General features: G+C 39.9%; 1 protein-coding gene across 12 annotated transcripts in view; it reads left to right on the top strand.

Moving 5' to 3' along the window:
• Nucleotides 1-1194: 1194 nt before the first annotated feature.
• NLGN4X (neuroligin 4 X-linked) overlaps nucleotides 1195-17242 on the top strand; it is a 263339-nt gene continuing 247291 nt past the window's right edge. For 3 of the 12 annotated variants that reach the window (XM_038381553.2, XM_038381560.2, XM_038381525.2), the window contains exon 1: nucleotides 1359-1866. The gene's annotated coding sequence lies outside the window, so the exon portion shown is untranslated. Of the gene's footprint in view, nucleotides 1867-2242; nucleotides 2500-17242 lie in introns of those variants that run through there. The other 9 variants (XM_043499255.1, XM_038381623.2, XM_038381587.2 and 6 more) reach the window with 6 other exon arrangements.

The following is a 17242-nucleotide window of genomic DNA, read 5'->3' as shown; positions in this document are numbered from 1 at the left end:
TAGGGTGAACTGCCAAGAAAGGGGAAGACAATCCCCATAAAGCTGGTGGATATTCCAATACTTAGATTTACCAAGCCAGCATAAAACAGCTTCTTTATGACCTTACTGGTTACTCAGAAGTCCAAATAACACATTCCTTTAAAGTGATCCAGCCTCAGGCCTCCATCCAGGTAACCACATTGAATATGATGAAAATTTCTGTAAATCTTATTTCATCATACAAAAGAAAAGGTTCTACCAATCCCAAAGGATCGGACACATTCCCTCCCAGGTTATTGAATGTTTCAGATCTTACCCAAATACATGCTACAGCCAATTCTTATTAACTAAACTAAAATTTATTAAAAAACAAAAGAGAGGGAGTATGGTTAAAAGATCGATATACAGACAGACGTGAATTCAGTCACTGAAGTTTAGATTCATAGCAGAGATGGTGATCTTTGTAGTTGCAAAGAGTTCAAACTTCCTTGATGAAGCTTAAGCCGATCAGAGATGACAGAATCAGGACCCAAGGATCTTTTATACAATTTCATGTCTTTTTGACAAGTTGAAGTTCCTTGAGGAACAAAAGGTAATTATCATGACTTTTTTCAGAGTAGCAGCCGTGTTAGTCTGTATTCGCAAAAAGAACAGGAGTACTTGTGGCACCTTAGAGACTAACAAATTTATTAGAGCATAAGCTTTCGTGAGCATCCGATGAAGTGAGCTGTAGCTCACGAAAGCTTATGCTCTAATAAATTTGTTAGTCTCTAAGGTGCCACAAGTACTCCTTTTCTTATCATGACTTTGAAGGAGGTCCATGACCAATAACTAGCTATACGAATTAACATAAGGCCATTTGCTTGTTCCTCCACCATTCACAGAACATTTCAAAGAGAAATGAATACCAAGATATCCTGGGTTTACAATTCATTTAAATGATATCAGAATACAGCATAGACAGGGACTGTTGAGTACATTGTTGACCCTACTCATAATATGTAAATACACAAACATTATCTCCCCACATGTCTTTTGAGGGTTATTTATTTTGCAGGATATTTAACCCTTTCTAGCCATGCATCACATAAGTTAATATTGGTAAGTTTGTTAACCACTGAAAGAGGTTCACTGCTGCCACGCTAAACACTGCTCAACATTATAGAAATCTTGGCTTTAATGGGTTAAGAAAATCATGGATTTGTTGTGTAAGATATTGGAATAGAAAAAAAAAGCAATGGAAATATCACTGTGATTTGCCTCTCTACATTTATTTCTACATGTGTAAAATGCCCACCTGTTCAACCATACAGGTACCCTTGATAATTTTGTTACAGCTGGTTTGCAGTAGGATTAGATACTCTTTGCATTAAGTTGTAGATGTAGATATGGTTTCTGTAGTGATGGGGCAGACTGCAGAGATCTATTGGCTGTTGGCTTTGTAAATTTCATTCAGTTTGGTCCAATAGCAGAAGGAGAGAGACTGGTACAGTCTGGACCTCTCTCTCTCTTCAATCTCTCTTTTCCTTGCAGATCAGTCTCTCTCCCTGTCTCTGTGTCTCTGCATAGGCAATCAGAGCTCTTACTCACAAACCCAACTGTCCCCTCTTGCACTGATTTTGTAATGAATTTTCTTCCTGAATGTAGATCGTTTACAACAGTAAGCACCAGTTTCCTCCAAATCCAGCGTTGTTGTTGCTTTTTTATTTTTATTTTTTTGTGGTCGTTGCATTCCTTTGGACAAGAAAATCGCGTTGGATTCCAAAAAACAGAGGGGAGCCTTGTTTGAATAATTCCTGTTGTCTGATATCCCGTCAGGATTCCCTGGAAGAATTTGGCTGAGTAAAAAAGGGACCTCCGTGCAGCTGCAGCTTTCGCACTGTTAAGGTAGGTATACTCGATTTAAGGTTTGGGTGTTCATGTTCATTTTTGCGGGGGTTGCCGTGAGTTCTGAGGCAGAGGGTGATCCGTTTGCTGCAGTCGTTTATGCTTTTACTTTCCCCATCCTTTTTAAGGCGATCCTTTTTCTGTCCTCTTCCCCATCCCAGGCTCTCTTCATGTCATCTTTGCAGCTACAGATCTAGAATTTGCCTTCGCCTGGACCGTCATTTGTTTGGAGGCATTTTGCTGCAATCAGCTATTTGAAAAGGCTCTGGGGCTCTGTGTGAGATGTTTACAAAGTAGCTCTGCCTAACAGACGAATAAACAGAAGTGTGTGTGTGTGTGTGTGTGTGTGTGTGTGCGCGCGCGGGAGGAGGAGGGGAGGGGGGATATCTGCAGTACAGGGCGAGAGAAAGAGCAAAGCTACAGTTTCCTGCAAACGGGACCAGAGGCAGTGGAAGGAGCGGGACCTCCTGTGCGCGCCGGTGGTGTGGAGGGAATTACAGATCCGGCACTTAGGGCTTGGGTGAACCACGCTGTGTCCCCCTCCTCTAAACAACAACAACAACAACAAAACACACAGCTTGGCTCTTCTATGGAGCGATTCACCCTCTTTTCTTCTTCCGCGGCTGGGCTCGGGTAAAATGCCTGCTTTTGTGATGCATGGGTTGTCACACGTGATGGACTGGAGCCCGGCACTCGCGAGGGAGGGTGGCTGGGTGGGTTTGCGAAGGGAAAGGCGACGGTGGGGGAAACAAAAGGGGGGGGGGAAGCGGAGTGCAAAGAGGGAAATAAAAGGGGACAGAGGAAGCCTTGGGGAGCGGGGGGGGGGGGGCGATCGGCTTCGCTGCAAAGCTGGGGCTGGCGCGCGGCTAGGGGGCAGTGCTGGGGTTGTGTGTGGGATGGGGGGGGGGGGGAAAGGGTGCCTCACATGGAGCCTCTCCGCGCTCCTTGGCCCCGGGTTGCACCTTCCCCACGGGAAACTGCTGCTGCCCCCCCCCCCCCCCCCGTGTCAAACCTGCCGCCTTTCCCGCTCTCCGGGGAGAAGTTAGGCACCGCAGAGCGGCTCCCCCTCCTTCCCCCCGCTGCCCAGCCCCGTGCCCACCTCCCCCGGGGCTGCCCTTGCCTGCCCGCCCCTCCTGCGCTGCAGCGCCCCCCCCCCCCCCACACACACTTTGCCTCTGCAGGGTGCTGTGATTGATGAGCTGTCCCTCCGGCAGCCATCCGCCGGGCGGGGGAGGGGGGGGCCGCTGAACCTCCGCCTCCCCCTCCCCGCTGTCCGACCTGCCGCCAGGCGCCTGCCCTCGGGCCGGGGGGGGGGGGAGGCTGAGCCTCGCTGGGGTCCCCGTTGCAAGAGGAGTTTCTCTGGAGCGGGCGGGCATAGCAGAGCGATTCCCCTTCCCCTGCCGACACGGTCCTTGCCCACTCCACTGCCCCAGCACACATCGCCCCCGCTCCTGCCCCCCCCCACCCCGCAATCTGGCCCTCCCCAGGTTACACCCCCTAGCCCTCATCTAGCGGATCCAGGCGATGGGGGGGCCTCAGGCGAACATCCCCAGCTCCCTCTCCCGCAAGCTGCAACGCCAGTAAGTTCCTCCCCCTGCCCCCGGCCCTGAGCCCCTCAGCCTGGGCTGCGCAATGTCCCCAGGGCAACCTGTCCGTCGGCCTGAGCCGCCTTTCTCCCCGCCCCAACCTCAGCCCAGCCCCTTGTCCAGTGCCCAGCGCCTGCCTTGACGGCACAGGGGCCCCCTAGCAGGGGGTGTAAGCCAGGGCACGCATCCTGCAGCGGCCTGGGTCCTTGGGACGTCCCCTGCCAGCTGTCCCCGTCCAGACACCACAAGGGCAGGGCCTAGAGGCTAACCCCCCACCTCAGGGTGACAGTGCCCTTATTTGCAGTGGATTTGGCTCAGCTGGAAGAAACTGGATCTTCTTTTCCTTCTCCTGTCGCCAGCAGACGCTCAGACAGGTTTCACAAGTGGTTGTTTTACTGTTTTCCTCTTGCAGGAAAGATCCCACCCCCCCCACCCCGCCCGCTCCCCTCCTGGGCTTCATTGAGACAAGGCTACATTTGATTTATGGTTATAATTTCTTATGATTATTTTGTCATTTAGAACCAGGGCAATTATTTAGAGAGAGCAAGAGAGAGGAAAATAAAGAAAGCCAAGAGACAAGTTAATCATCTGACCTGGGGGCCTACCCCTCGTTTTCATAAAATAAACTAGTAATAATAGAACCCTTATCTCTCCCTGAAACTAAACTAATTTTAATATAAGGCAGGGGGGAAAAAAACCGTTGTGGAAACAAGCAGGTGCTGTTCTTGCGAGAAAATTCCACAAGGTGGTAGTGTGGACACTTCCTAGTGATTTTTAATTTTATTTTTGAGATTTGGTCAATTGCTTGAAATGTTTTACTTCCATGTATTCCACCTCTGTATCTTAAAAGCCCAACTGCATGTATGTTTTAAAACTACAAAATCATGTTGGATTTCAAATGGTTTAACTTCCAGGAAGCATTTCCTACCTCCAGCTTCCCTCCTTTGTGCAGTCCTCAGAAGCAAGGGAACTAGAAAGGTTTTAAGGAAAAGTTTTCAAAAAGTGCAGAATCTGGATGTGTATGAGATAAGCAACAGCAATTTCTGTCAAAGGATGGCTAATGGAATAAATGTCAAAGTCCCTATCTATATTTTATGAGATAGATCAAGTTTCCAGATTAAATTGTAGCAGTCCTGGTAATTCAATAAGCAGAGGCAGAGACTGATGTGGCCATTTAATTTATTACATTAGATGCTTTATATTTAACTTTTTGAGTCCATAGGCTTTATTGAGGATTGATATTTACTATAACCACAATGATGTGAACAAATGTTCATCTTTTGATACTTTGTATTTAAAAAGTAAGGAAACATTTGTTGACTTTATAATCACGCTTCATCAATTTTTTGGGGGGAGGGGAGGGAATCCTAAATCTAGGCTGTATTTTGATCCCAAATGATTAATAGTGTTAGAAGTGTGTTCCTGTAAGTAGAGGAAAGGTATTCAGAATGCAAGGGCAAATGGATGAAATTGTTAGTACGTACACTGAATGGAAATCTCCAGTGCGTGTGTGTGTAAATTTATATATATATATACACACACATCAATGTAGCATGGACTTCTCTGCAAATTTAAATCATCTCAGATTCATGGAAGGGTGGTAATTTACATCCCATGCACTACAAATTATATTTATTTGTTATAAGACATTTTAAATCCTTTCTTATTATTAATAAAAGAAAATAACTTTTTGTGTTACCCTAGAAAGTTGATCATTGAATTCATCAATTGTAATTCAGTGGATAAAAAACTCAGGTTTACACAGGTGAGCTAGTTTCATACTTTAAATTAATCCTTTTTTTCCCATTTTCGTATGAAAAATATATCTGCCTCATCTGTTAATATTTTTATAGACTGGTCTATACATTTTATTGCCTTGAGGAGGGTTGCTGTAATTCTTTTCAGTTATGCTACTGGAGACAGGGTTTTATACTGTTAGTCATAAACCTGTTCCAACTAATCATTAGATACCATGGATGTGAAAAGGTACTATGAATGTAGTGACCTACCAATAGGTCATTTATGAAAGCAAAATATTTTGATGGTATTAGAACAGTACGTTTCATGACAAGATATTTTTATGATAATTGAATCTTTAATTCTGACATACTAGTTCTTAGCAATTGAGAATTATTTTTCTTTCGTTTACAAGTCATTTATTTTTTTCTCTTCAGCATGCATAGATAACACACACATGCAACTACAGTCAGTGTGTTTGTATCTGGGATATACTAGGTATCATAACTGAATCCAAAATATATATCTTTGATACTGCTGTTCCTCTAGGGCTTGATCCAAAGCCCATTGAAACCAGTGGGAAATTTTCCACTGATTTCAGTGGGCTTTAGATCAGGTGCATACAATTTATTTTGTTGTCTGCATAGGATTTTTAACATTTCAAAATGCTAACTTTTCTAATTGAAACTGATGATTTGCCTACTACTCCTTTAAATAGTAACATTACAACACAAAGTCAAATATTACAAAATGCTTGTACGAACACTGTAAACACAGACATCTTTTAAGCCTCATGCTAAGTGCATGGGATATTATTTTTTCCTTGTTCAACAATGCAGAGTGGTCAGTTAAGACAATTCTTGTTAGAAAATACACAACAATGAAAAACTTCTCAATAAAACTTCTAAATAAAATAGGATAATTGGATATTGGATTGGATTAAAACAGGATAATTGATACAGTGGATAATTTACCAAAAATTCTAAATGCATAGCTTCATTGTCACAAATGCTCTTTTCAGCCTGTTTAGTTAGACAAGTAATCTTGAACAGGCCCTTTGACTCAAAGGAATAGTGATAAAGGGTTTGTCAAAAATGGCTGTCTTAATATGCAAATTCCAGCTGAAGGTCATTACTAGTCAGTTAGAAATGAAGAGAAGAGGCAGAAGGAAGAGCTGCTTGATAGAAACTGTAAATTTTTTAAAAAATTATATGGAAACATTGCTTTGTTTAACATGAAAAAGTAATTTAACACTGCATAAAGGTCTGTACTTCTGCTTTTGACAGGTTCTCAATATGGCCTCCACTTGGCTTTTCAAAGAAGCATGCTGTTCTTTGACAGCTGAATCACACAATGTAAGGAACAGATCCACCTGGGTGGGACAGGAAAAGCATCACTTTGCAAACAGCATAGGATTTAGTCATTCTGCTGTTTGAAGACTTGTCACAAAGCACAAATGTTCAAGATCTCTTTTGTGTGACCAAAATTCATTACAAATGCATACCAGACCTTGAATCTAAAAAAATAAAACAAAAACATAAACATGAGGCTGGCAATAAGCCATTCAGATCATCAGGACTCTCATTTCAAACCACAGCTATTCTCTGTCACAGTTCAGTCTAGGTGTGCTCAAGCAATGTTTGTAAAGCATTTATTCTCCAAGCCATTTTGATCCCTACATCTGACAGGGTTATGTCCTCAACTCTATCACATTTTAATAGTTCTGTTGTGTTTGGGTTAGTAGTCCCCAGATCTGAATTTCAAGAAAAAAAATGCTTGCTCTTTGAAAAGAAAAAAGGTTTTATTGGCACTATATCTCAAAATGATAGAAGTGGTAGGTAATAAATGTCCATTTTCCATAACCAGAATGTGGAGTAGGGGGGAGAAAACTTTAAAATGTATAGGGAAAAAAAAACAATGGGTACAATTCATAGGAAAAAATATCATTTTGAAGGGGGTAGTAATAAAAAAAAAGAGATCAGCTCTCCTTAATTATAAATAAATGAACTGGGGGGGGGGCGCAGGACACATTTCTGGATCGTTAGGTTTAAAAGAAAGTTTATATCGAACAATATTATTTCGTGACTTATTACCATAGCATGTATGATGATCTGAACATTAATAGTATCTTCAGAAGATGTTGCCTTTCCCAGTTACATCTGTATAAGGGTTTGACCACTAGCATGGCTTATTCAAATGGAATGTATGTGTTCACATAATGAAATGAAACCTAGTGAGAAATGTTCTGATGCACACTATCGTACTCTATCTAAAAATGAGTTGTAATAATTGAGATCACCTTGTACAGCTCTTACATTCTGCTGTGTTCTGCGTTGAGCTCACACACCACTCTGAGTATTAGGACATGTTTTAGCAAATTTATTCAACTGAATATAGCTTCAGTAAGTAAAAGGGTAAGACTTTCCATGCTCATCTCTCCATTGTCACTTTATGTGCACACGGAGATTTGCAGCTTGGGGTTGGTGAACCTTGTAAAAGAAAATTAATGGAGCTCTTATTAGAAAAAATATTACAGAAGCTATTATACTAGACTGATTAATTCACTCTGCAAACTGGGACTGGGGGGAAGAACCCATGTGCCCTACCATTATTAAAATGACTTTCTTAAAAGGTATCAATTTTTTGTGACTATAATGGAACTATAACTATTTTGGGGATCTTGGTTAGAACGTACCAAGGCCATATTGAAAAGTGATGGAAATATTAGGCAGAATATAGTAATTTTTATAATGACATTATTAAAATATAGTAAAAAAACTACCAGTTTTTGGAAATGAACTGATGCCTGGTTATGTCTAATTATGAAATTATTAATCTGACAAATGTTATTCTACATTACATAGTGTGACATAACTCATCTTTTATTTACTACTCTGTGTAACAACTTTTAAATTCTTTAAATTATTTTTATTTATAACGAAAAAGTACTTTAGTATTAATTATAATAATGAAACAGGCATTTTAGTTCTCTATTAATTATAATCAATGGCATAGCAAGTACTTAAAATTTTAGAGATGATTGTATTATCATAAATTGGTGGCTGTGTAGATTTCTCTAAGAGCTTCATTCAGATTTGCATTTGTTGGATATAAATGTGCAATAAAAAAAGTATGTAACTTGTTCCTCCTCCAGCAATAGTGACCCTTTCCCCCTTTTTGGTACAAATGGAGATACGGCTCTTCAATCCCGAACCCAAAGAATACACAGGGCCAGTAAATCAATCAAAATAAAGCTTTCCCACTCATGATTATAGATTTTGTTTAGGCCATCTAATATTTAAGCATTTTAAAATCACTCATCCCCATTGTATCTGGGTGCTAAGTCAGGCACAGGCATAAAGTGGGCATAAAGTCAGCAGGTTTGCTCAAATCATATATAGACCTTACTCTAATGCTATTCTAGTCAAATCAGGGGCTGCCAGCCATGTTGATTGTTGACATCACATGGCAGTTTTGTGTAAAAGGTGCCACACAAGGTATTGGGTTAACACCACCAAACTCATTTGCACTATTGCTTGAAGTTATATTGGGCCCTCTGAAAATGAGAAAAGCCAATTAACCAGTTCTATCAGGCATTGCCCTATCTTTATATATATCATATCTGGAAATAGCTGATAAGTACTAAAGCATGAGTTAAATTTCCCTGAACAGACTTTTGACTAATTTTAACTCCTTTTGTTCCATAAATGAACACTTGTTAATAACTGTACAATACATTAAGTTCTCCAAGATAGAGACTACTGATGTGTTTATTGCTTAGTGCCACACACTTATTGATGATTTACATATTAATAATGATTGATACCCTAAATAAATTTGCTACCCTAAAATACAAAAGTCCTTTTTAGACATGTCAAAATATTATATAAGCTGGAGGAAAAATTGATAGCTGCATTGTCAAATAAACAAGTTGGAATAGACACACATGTTTCTGGTTTATTTTTTATGTTCATTTGATACAGCTATTTAGACCAAACTTTTGTTTTCAAATAATGGTGCAACTTGCAAAGGAAAAGTTGCAGATTAATTTATTTAGGAGGACTAAAACTTATTGGCTGCTGGGTGCAGCTTGTAGAGGGCAGTTGTATTCTTTACTATACTTCAGTTTTACTCTGAAATCGCAGATATTGTAGTAATTGTCCATTTGAGAATTCTTTTTCTGGAATAAATGAATAAATATCCATTTTTACCTCCCATGCCTTCATTTAAATTCTTTACAAATCTATAGCCTTGTCTGTATACCTCTTTAGGGCTTGAGTATGTGATGGTGTTTTTTTTTTAAAGCACCATGGGAATAAATACAAAATGTTGCCAGATAGCTGCATTTTACAGAGGGATAAAATTTCCTTCAGATTCTCTCATTTGATTGTGCCTTTGTCGATATGGCTGTGGGAACGTTTCCAGTAAGCACAGCCAGTATTTCACTTTTATGTATATCCATATATAGGTGCCAGCCATGTCTCTGACCAACTAACGCACAACAAACTCCCTACTCTTTTCTTTACTGGATATATCATAGTCCATCAACATAATTAAGATTAGCATTATGATCCAAAACCCGGTGAAGTCAATGGAAAGACTCCTAGAAAATACAGTGGACCCTGAGTAAGGCACCATATGAGGAATATGCAATATTTGAGTGAAATATACAAAGTCCCATTTAGAGGGACTTTGTTACCTGTATTTTAATCTGTGCTCATTAAAATGCTTCCAAATCCATCTTTTTAAACAGCAGAAATCTTCTGATATCCTGAAAAGCTCATTTATGCAAAGTCAATCCCTCTTTTGGAAAGCTATTATAAATGAACAGGACGTGAAGGTGTAGGGAGCCATAAATTTCACTAGCCTGCAGAATACTGATGGTTCAAAAGCTTAAGACCGTATATTATCCTCTATCCATGTTCAAGACTTGTTATTTGTTGCTCTAGTATGAATAATAAACATTTGTTCAGCAAGCACCATAGCTTTGCATGATGTCTTACTGAGGTTTGTTTAAAACAAAACAATATCTGTGTGTACCCTGGAGACCTGAACCACTGGTAACTGAATTAGTGGTAACTGTACCTCAATCATTGACTAAGTGTAACTAAGGTAACAGAGTAAAAACACTAGCTGTGGTTTTGTAGGGCCAGTTGTGCCCTACATTTCCACCAGTGCTGCTCTACAATGTTGCACTGCCCTCTGGGTACCCAGTTCCATAGTGGCTGCCTATTGGAGCAGTAGCTTGAGGGAAATTTTGAAGAACTTTCTGGAAGCCCAAAGAAATTGTTGCAGAAGGGGTGAAGCTCCCGTAGGAATCTGGCAATATCTGCCATTTCCAATTTTATTTTTTTATCAAAATGAAGAACAAAGAGTCTGAGCTCACACCTTGCTTAACAGTTTCTGCTCAACTTCTGGGACTTGAGATATCTCAGGCATCTGCAGTAAGGGCATTGTGTCAGTATTCTTGAAGAATGAGACACCAGCAGTTAGTGTATTTATTGCTGCAATAGTTATTTCTCTCACCCAACAGCTTCAATAAATGGCTCTGCATAGTACTTCAAGATCATGCTAACCAGGTTGTGTGCCTCCTGTAAATCATATATATAACCATTGAGTGGGTAGGACAGAGTTGTGCTCCAGGCCTGGGATGTGCAATAGCAGCTCATTATGGATGTAATGATTATAATGTTTGCCTGTTGCAGTTTGTGTCATGTATGTGAAAGCAAAGATGAGGTCTCAATACATGGTAGAGTGAGGAGGCAGTAGGACTTGTGGCAAATTATGCACAGGTGGACAGAGAAGCTGTGGCACCGAAGGCTGTAAATTATATTAGCACAGCCTGCAGTAGGTCTGCTGCCCAAATTAGAACTGCTCAGTGCACAGAGTTCCAAAGAGCATGTGGAGAATTGGGGGATGAATGATGCAGATCACTGATTTTGACAGAGCAAATATTCGCAATTAGCACCACTGAAAACTAGTGTCATTCTGGGGGTGGCTCATTTGGTAGATAGACGCTTATTTATATGATCATTGTGATGATGATAATTTGTAAGGTGAGGGAGTTACAGTGGACAATATTTTGGATATATAGATGCAATGTTAAGAGTTAACAATTGTTATGAAATACTTTTGTTTGCTTTATTGGTGGTGTTAAGACTTTTTTGCAATACTTATGCTTTTTCCCCAAAGTCTATATGTGTGTTGTATGAATTGGATTAAGGCATTGAAAGAGAAAATAATTATGTTTGTTGATTTAGAAATATAGCATATTTGATGTAATATTTACACAAATTGTATTTTGACAAGTTATCTATTAGAGACACAATCATGCAGGCCAACTGGCTTATGTAACTAAGGTAACAGAGTAAATTAGAAGGAAAGTAAGATTTGTATAGTACAGGAAAGTAAAATGGATGTTTTGCTCATAGAAAATATGTCTCCTCGGTTCTAAGTGCAGGGATGGAACATTGTTGGAATGCAGAAGAAGGAGCTAGAGAGATAGTGCATACCAACATGTGCCATTATCCTGCATCCACATTATTTTGGCCTGTTGGTGCAAGCATAGGTGAAAGGGCCTATTGCTGGGGTACCTGTGCCATCTTCATTTGGATCTTTGTGTAGTCTTAAATCATTCCTTTTGGAATTGTTGGATCTGAAGTCTCATTTCCCTGTTGCTTCTGAAATAGACCATTCTAAAGGAATTTTTCTCCTGCATAAATCTATCTTATCTTTCAAAAACAGTCTTGGGTTTCTTCTGTAGAAACCAAACATATGATCAGGATCCTATCGTATTTCCTGCTGCATGTCCCAAATAATATTCTCTGTTTTCTTGTCCTTGCCTCAAGTTAGACAGCTGTTTCACCATCCTTGATCTCATGGCCCCTTGCTTGCTTTGGGTGTTACTGGGTGTAATACTGATCATCATAATGTAACATTCAGAATTAAAGAGTTATTAGCCATAGCAGTGACTAATTCATCATATTAAAGAACATCATAAAAGTAGAAATTTATGTTTTGTTTGGAATTCCAATGCCTTGTTGCAAGGCACTTCTGTTTTGGAACTAGAAAGGGTAAGGACATAGCATTAGACTTTCTTCACAAATATAAAAAAAGTGTGCAGGACTTGGGGGGGAATGGGCAGGAAATGGGGGTGATGGAAGAGAAAATTAGGTCTATAATTAATTGATATGTTTGCCTGATTTCAGTACTTGCATTTGGTGGTTGGCCAGAGACAGTATAGGATATATACTAATTCCTCTATCAATAAATGTGGTAATTATGCATCATATTGCTCTTAATTTTCCTCAGAATGTTTTTTAGTGCATAGACTAGAAAAGCAGCTAGATAAGAACAAGTTATTAAATAGGTGACCTGAAGTGATGTAAGGTCTGACAGATACATGTAACATAAATATTTGGTCCAGTGTATCCTATGTCAGTATCTTTCACATTTGCTGCATTGTGGCTTCTGTTGGTACACTGGATATCTACCATTTAACTATGTTGGACACTTCACCACTTGCAGGAAACAGGGGACCATGCAACCAGCCATGGAGATGGTTTGCTAAGGGAATGCTGAACTTGCTAGAGATTGGGAAAACAAACCTAGTGGTCCCAGGCAGAAGCAGCTGTTGGGGAGGAGGAATGGTGAAGCTGGAAGAGAGGGGATAATCTATGCTCATGCATCCATGCCCATCAGTTTCACAGCAATAATGGTGGTGTTCATTAAAACCTTGAAAATGTTTCTTCCAGCTCCACAGTCTGCAAACTCAACCCTGATTGGTACATATATAAAATTGGAGTTGAGGGCCTATATATTCCAGTTCTTCCTTTTCCTCCTGATTTGGTATGGATGCTGCTCTGTCAGGTTCTTTGGATTCTCTGAAGCAGTTCTGGGATCTCAAGAAGGTCTCGGGCATCTCCTCTTCTGGCTCCTCATCTGTAATGTCCATCAGGGCCATGAAGCTGGCATTTTCTTCCTGTTACTCTTCATCACTTCAAGTTGTGAAGTGATTGCCTGTTCACTTGTTAGGGACTGTGACCAGATGATGTATTCCAGACATGTTAAGGGGCCCGGTAGGATGGTAGTACACCAAATTTCTCTAGTAGAAAAAAAGTCAAGGGGAGAAAAGTGAGCAGAGCATGGGTGGAATCTCCATGCTTAGAGGTTTTTAAGGCCAAGCTTGGCAAAGCCTTGGCTGGGATGATTTAGTTGGGGCTGGTCCTGCTTTGAGCAAGGGGTTGGACTAGATGACCTCCTGAGGTCTCTTCCAACCCTAACCTTCTATGATTCTATGGGGATGAGGTGGAAAGAGGCAGGCAATGGGATGTAATTATGGGCAAAGCCTCAGAAGTAAGTACAAGGATCTTGAAAGACATAGGGAGCCTATGGTTTGGGCTACATTCGGGGGAGGTTCGAACTAAGATACTCAACTTCAGCTACGCTGTTCGTGTAGCTGAAGTAGAAGTATCTTAGTTCGACTTACCTGGCCATCCTCACGAGTCGACCGCGGTGGCTCCCCCGTCAACTCTGCTTACTCCTCTTGCTGAGGTGGAGTACAGGCTTCGATTCAGGGATCGATTTATTGCGTCTCATCATAGATCGAAGATGTACTCTAAGAAAGGACCGGAAACAGGGTGGTGTGCAGGGCAGTGGTGGAGGAAGATTATCTTAGCAACTGAATGTTGGGTTGTGGTGGGAGATGACTCCAGAAGAGGATGTTACAATAGCTAAGATGAGACAGAAACATGAGTTTTGATAATGGTAGTTCCACAAACAAATCAGTGGAAGCACATGACTCTTAATGCCATCATAACTCCACAGGATTTTTAGGGACCCAGCATTGGCTGCATGGTAGGTTTTAATCCTTTGATACCATAGAGGTTATTTTTCTTCTGAACAGTGATTTAGTGCATTTTTTTCTTCTTCTCAACTAAAGCTCCTATTTAAAAAAGATCACAGAACTCCCACACAAGTATTTGCTCTTTTATAATGAAGCAACTTCCAAATGTTTCATCACTGAAAATGTTTCTGTTTAGAAATGTTTTTCCTTGTAACTCATTTTTTTGCTAACAAGTATAATAAATCACCTTTTATGTTCTTTTGTTTCAGTTATTATTTGCAACCTGACAAAATGAGCTATAGAACAAAACAACTGAGGGGAATGGGAAATATATGCAGCATATGTTCTGAGGAAATTTGCTTTTATTATGTAAGAGTAGGTTTATTAAAATTCTATGGGTTTTGATGGTTCTGCCATTGGTACAGAAAAATGAGAAAATAAAACCTAGAGTAAAGTAAATGTACCTTGAGCCCACTCATACACCAGTCATAGCTGTTAAGCCATATGCGTTATTTCATATTTATGAGCCTGCTTTTTCTTCTATTGCTTTTCTAAACAATGTAGAATTGATGCACATCCTCCAACCCAAAAGCATCTGCTTTAAAACACAGGAGAGAGGTTTTGTGGGTAGATGCAGGGGTGCTGGAACAATTTTTATGGTGTGGGGTGCTGATGGTTGAAACAATGTATTTGGTGTTTGTTATTATTACTTCAAGCCAGGGGATGTGGGAGCACCTCCGGGATGCCTTGTTACAGCACCACTGGGTAGGGGAATACTCATGCGGACATTTTCAGAATGTAGAAGACACTTCTTATAACTTCTTGTTCATTTCCTTAATAAATGAATTTGCCCTATACATATGATTGCACATAATGTAAAGTATACATAATTTTCCAAACAGCTGTGGCGCTCTACATGTAAAGTTGTATATTTAAAAGATAATGGGCCTGATTCAGATTGCACTAGCACAAGTTTTACACCAGTATGAATCCAATGGAGTTACAGCTAATATATGTAATGTATATAGGGCTGAGAAAGGACATTTAGGCCCTATAAATCTCCTTCAAGCTTTTTGTGCTCCTCATTTGTAATGAGTACCATAGTTCATTTTGTAATATGTTCTTTTGTCAGACGTAAACCTCTTCCGTTTTTAGCTAAGGGAAATGTCTTGTAGTCTATGCATTAAAATTACTTAGTAACCAGATGTTTGACCCAGTGCATGTGAGAAATGGTCTCTCACAAATTCCTGTAACTGCATTAACCTTTTTCACAGAGTAGTTCAAGAAGTTAAGGCAAAGATACAAGTAAATGACAAGAAGGGGTGGAAATCTGATTCTTGAAGCATGAGACCCATTTTGATGCAGATCATGGTGAAACAGGCTTAGAATTCTGCAATAAAACAAATCAAATCAGTTTTCCAAGGTATACATTCTCTTTAAACTTATTTTCTCCATGGCTAATCGTTATTGAATACTAGCACTTTTTTCCCTCTTGATAACTTTTTCCATTTTAAATTCTTATTCTAAATTATATAAATTCCTAATGTGAGCTAATTTCCAATATATATTCACATTTCATTTTTATCTGGGTAGGAGTTTCATATGTAGTGGGATAAAAAAAAATTTGAATAGGGAAAAAATTCCCACAACAACCTATTTTATTGCTTTTTACAGATCTGTTTTTCTGCTCTGACATGCATCAGGATTGATTATTAATAGTACATACTATTTGTAAATAAATGAGCACTGAATTTCAGGTAAGACAGAAATCCCAACAACACTCAGGAATATTTTTTTATTAAAGAATAACTAAAGTCCTTGTTTGGTTGAAAGATAATTCAATTTGAAGAAGAATGTTTGTCTTCATTAGTGTGCAGAATGAATGTTTGCAAAGATCCATAAAAATAAGTACAGAAATTGAATGGTAAGGGTTGAAAGTTAAATGGATGTATCCAAGCCCTTGATTGATTTAGAGAGCCCTTAGTCCAATGACTTTTTTAAAATCACCATTTATTACATTTATTCTTGGTTGTGTTCAGCTTGGAGTGGGGAATAATCTTTTTTAGATGTTTTTCTGTTCCCTAAATTGAAAGCTGTTATAACACATAGAAGCACCAGTGATTTCACATTTTGTCATAAAGTGGACCATGGTTTATACAGAAATTATCTTAAGGATCACCTTCCATCTCATTCCTTACACACCTTAGGCCAGATTTTTCCAGTGGTCTGCACCTTCAATTAGGAACCAGTTTTCAAAAGAGCTCAGCTTCCAATTAGGCACCTCTCACTCCTGCTCCAGCCCCTTTATATTGTTTAAGAGGCTAAGGGAGGAGTAAAGGAGCCCCTGTTCTTTGAGGGGCTCAGTCACTGCAGAAAATAGCCATAAGGCTGTCTTCCAAGGATTCCCCACTTAAGGCCTGGTATAGGAGGAATGCTAGAGGTAGAACTGGGAGCAATAAGGGCCTGTTGGGGTGTAGGACACAGCATACAGTGCTGCGGCTATTCCCAGTCATGCTGTGGCCCATATAACAGCTCCAAGAGGTTGTTCTAACTTAGACAGGCCTCAGGATTGTCTGAATTAGCCAGAGGCTGCTCCAGTTCTTGGAACAGTCCAGGACCAGGAGGGCTCTAAAACCACCTTGAAGCCACTTTAATTCCTTTGCCCTGCCTCCCAGATGTGCTGCAGCACTTTGAGACACAGCACCGATTCTTACTTCAGGTCTTCAGAAGTACTCAGCACCCCACAGTTCTTCTGGGGTCATTTATCACCTAGATTTTGACTTTTGAAAATCTGGGTGGTTATTTTGGTGTCTAAAAGGAACGGAGATCTTTTGGAGCTCACAACCAGCCTGATCTCCACAGGCCTGGTTTAAGAACTTTTGGCTTCCCCATGGAAAGGAAAATATTGAGTAAGAATTCAAGGAAGAATGGCCTTAAGTCTTCTTGTATTGCGTCCTTCATTTTTCCTTTAAAGTAAGCATTGACATAAAATATTAATTTTAAAATATACATAGATCCCACTATTTCTGCTTATTAGCTTATGATATTGAGCTCTAACATAGTATGCAAGAATATTGGAAAACCCACTTTTATTATTTAAAAAAAGCAACTAGCTTTTGGGACAAAATTTAAATTTAACATCCCTCACATTCTGCTGTACTAATACAACCAGAACCAATAACAAAAAAAAACAAAAACAGAGTACAAG

Source organism: Dermochelys coriacea, chromosome 1, assembly GCF_009764565.3.
Source record: "Dermochelys coriacea isolate rDerCor1 chromosome 1, rDerCor1.pri.v4, whole genome shotgun sequence".
Taxonomy (NCBI): Eukaryota; Metazoa; Chordata; order Testudines; family Dermochelyidae; genus Dermochelys; species Dermochelys coriacea.
The sequence above is the reverse complement of the archived record's forward strand: the minus strand, read 5'-3'. Positions and strand labels throughout refer to the sequence as shown.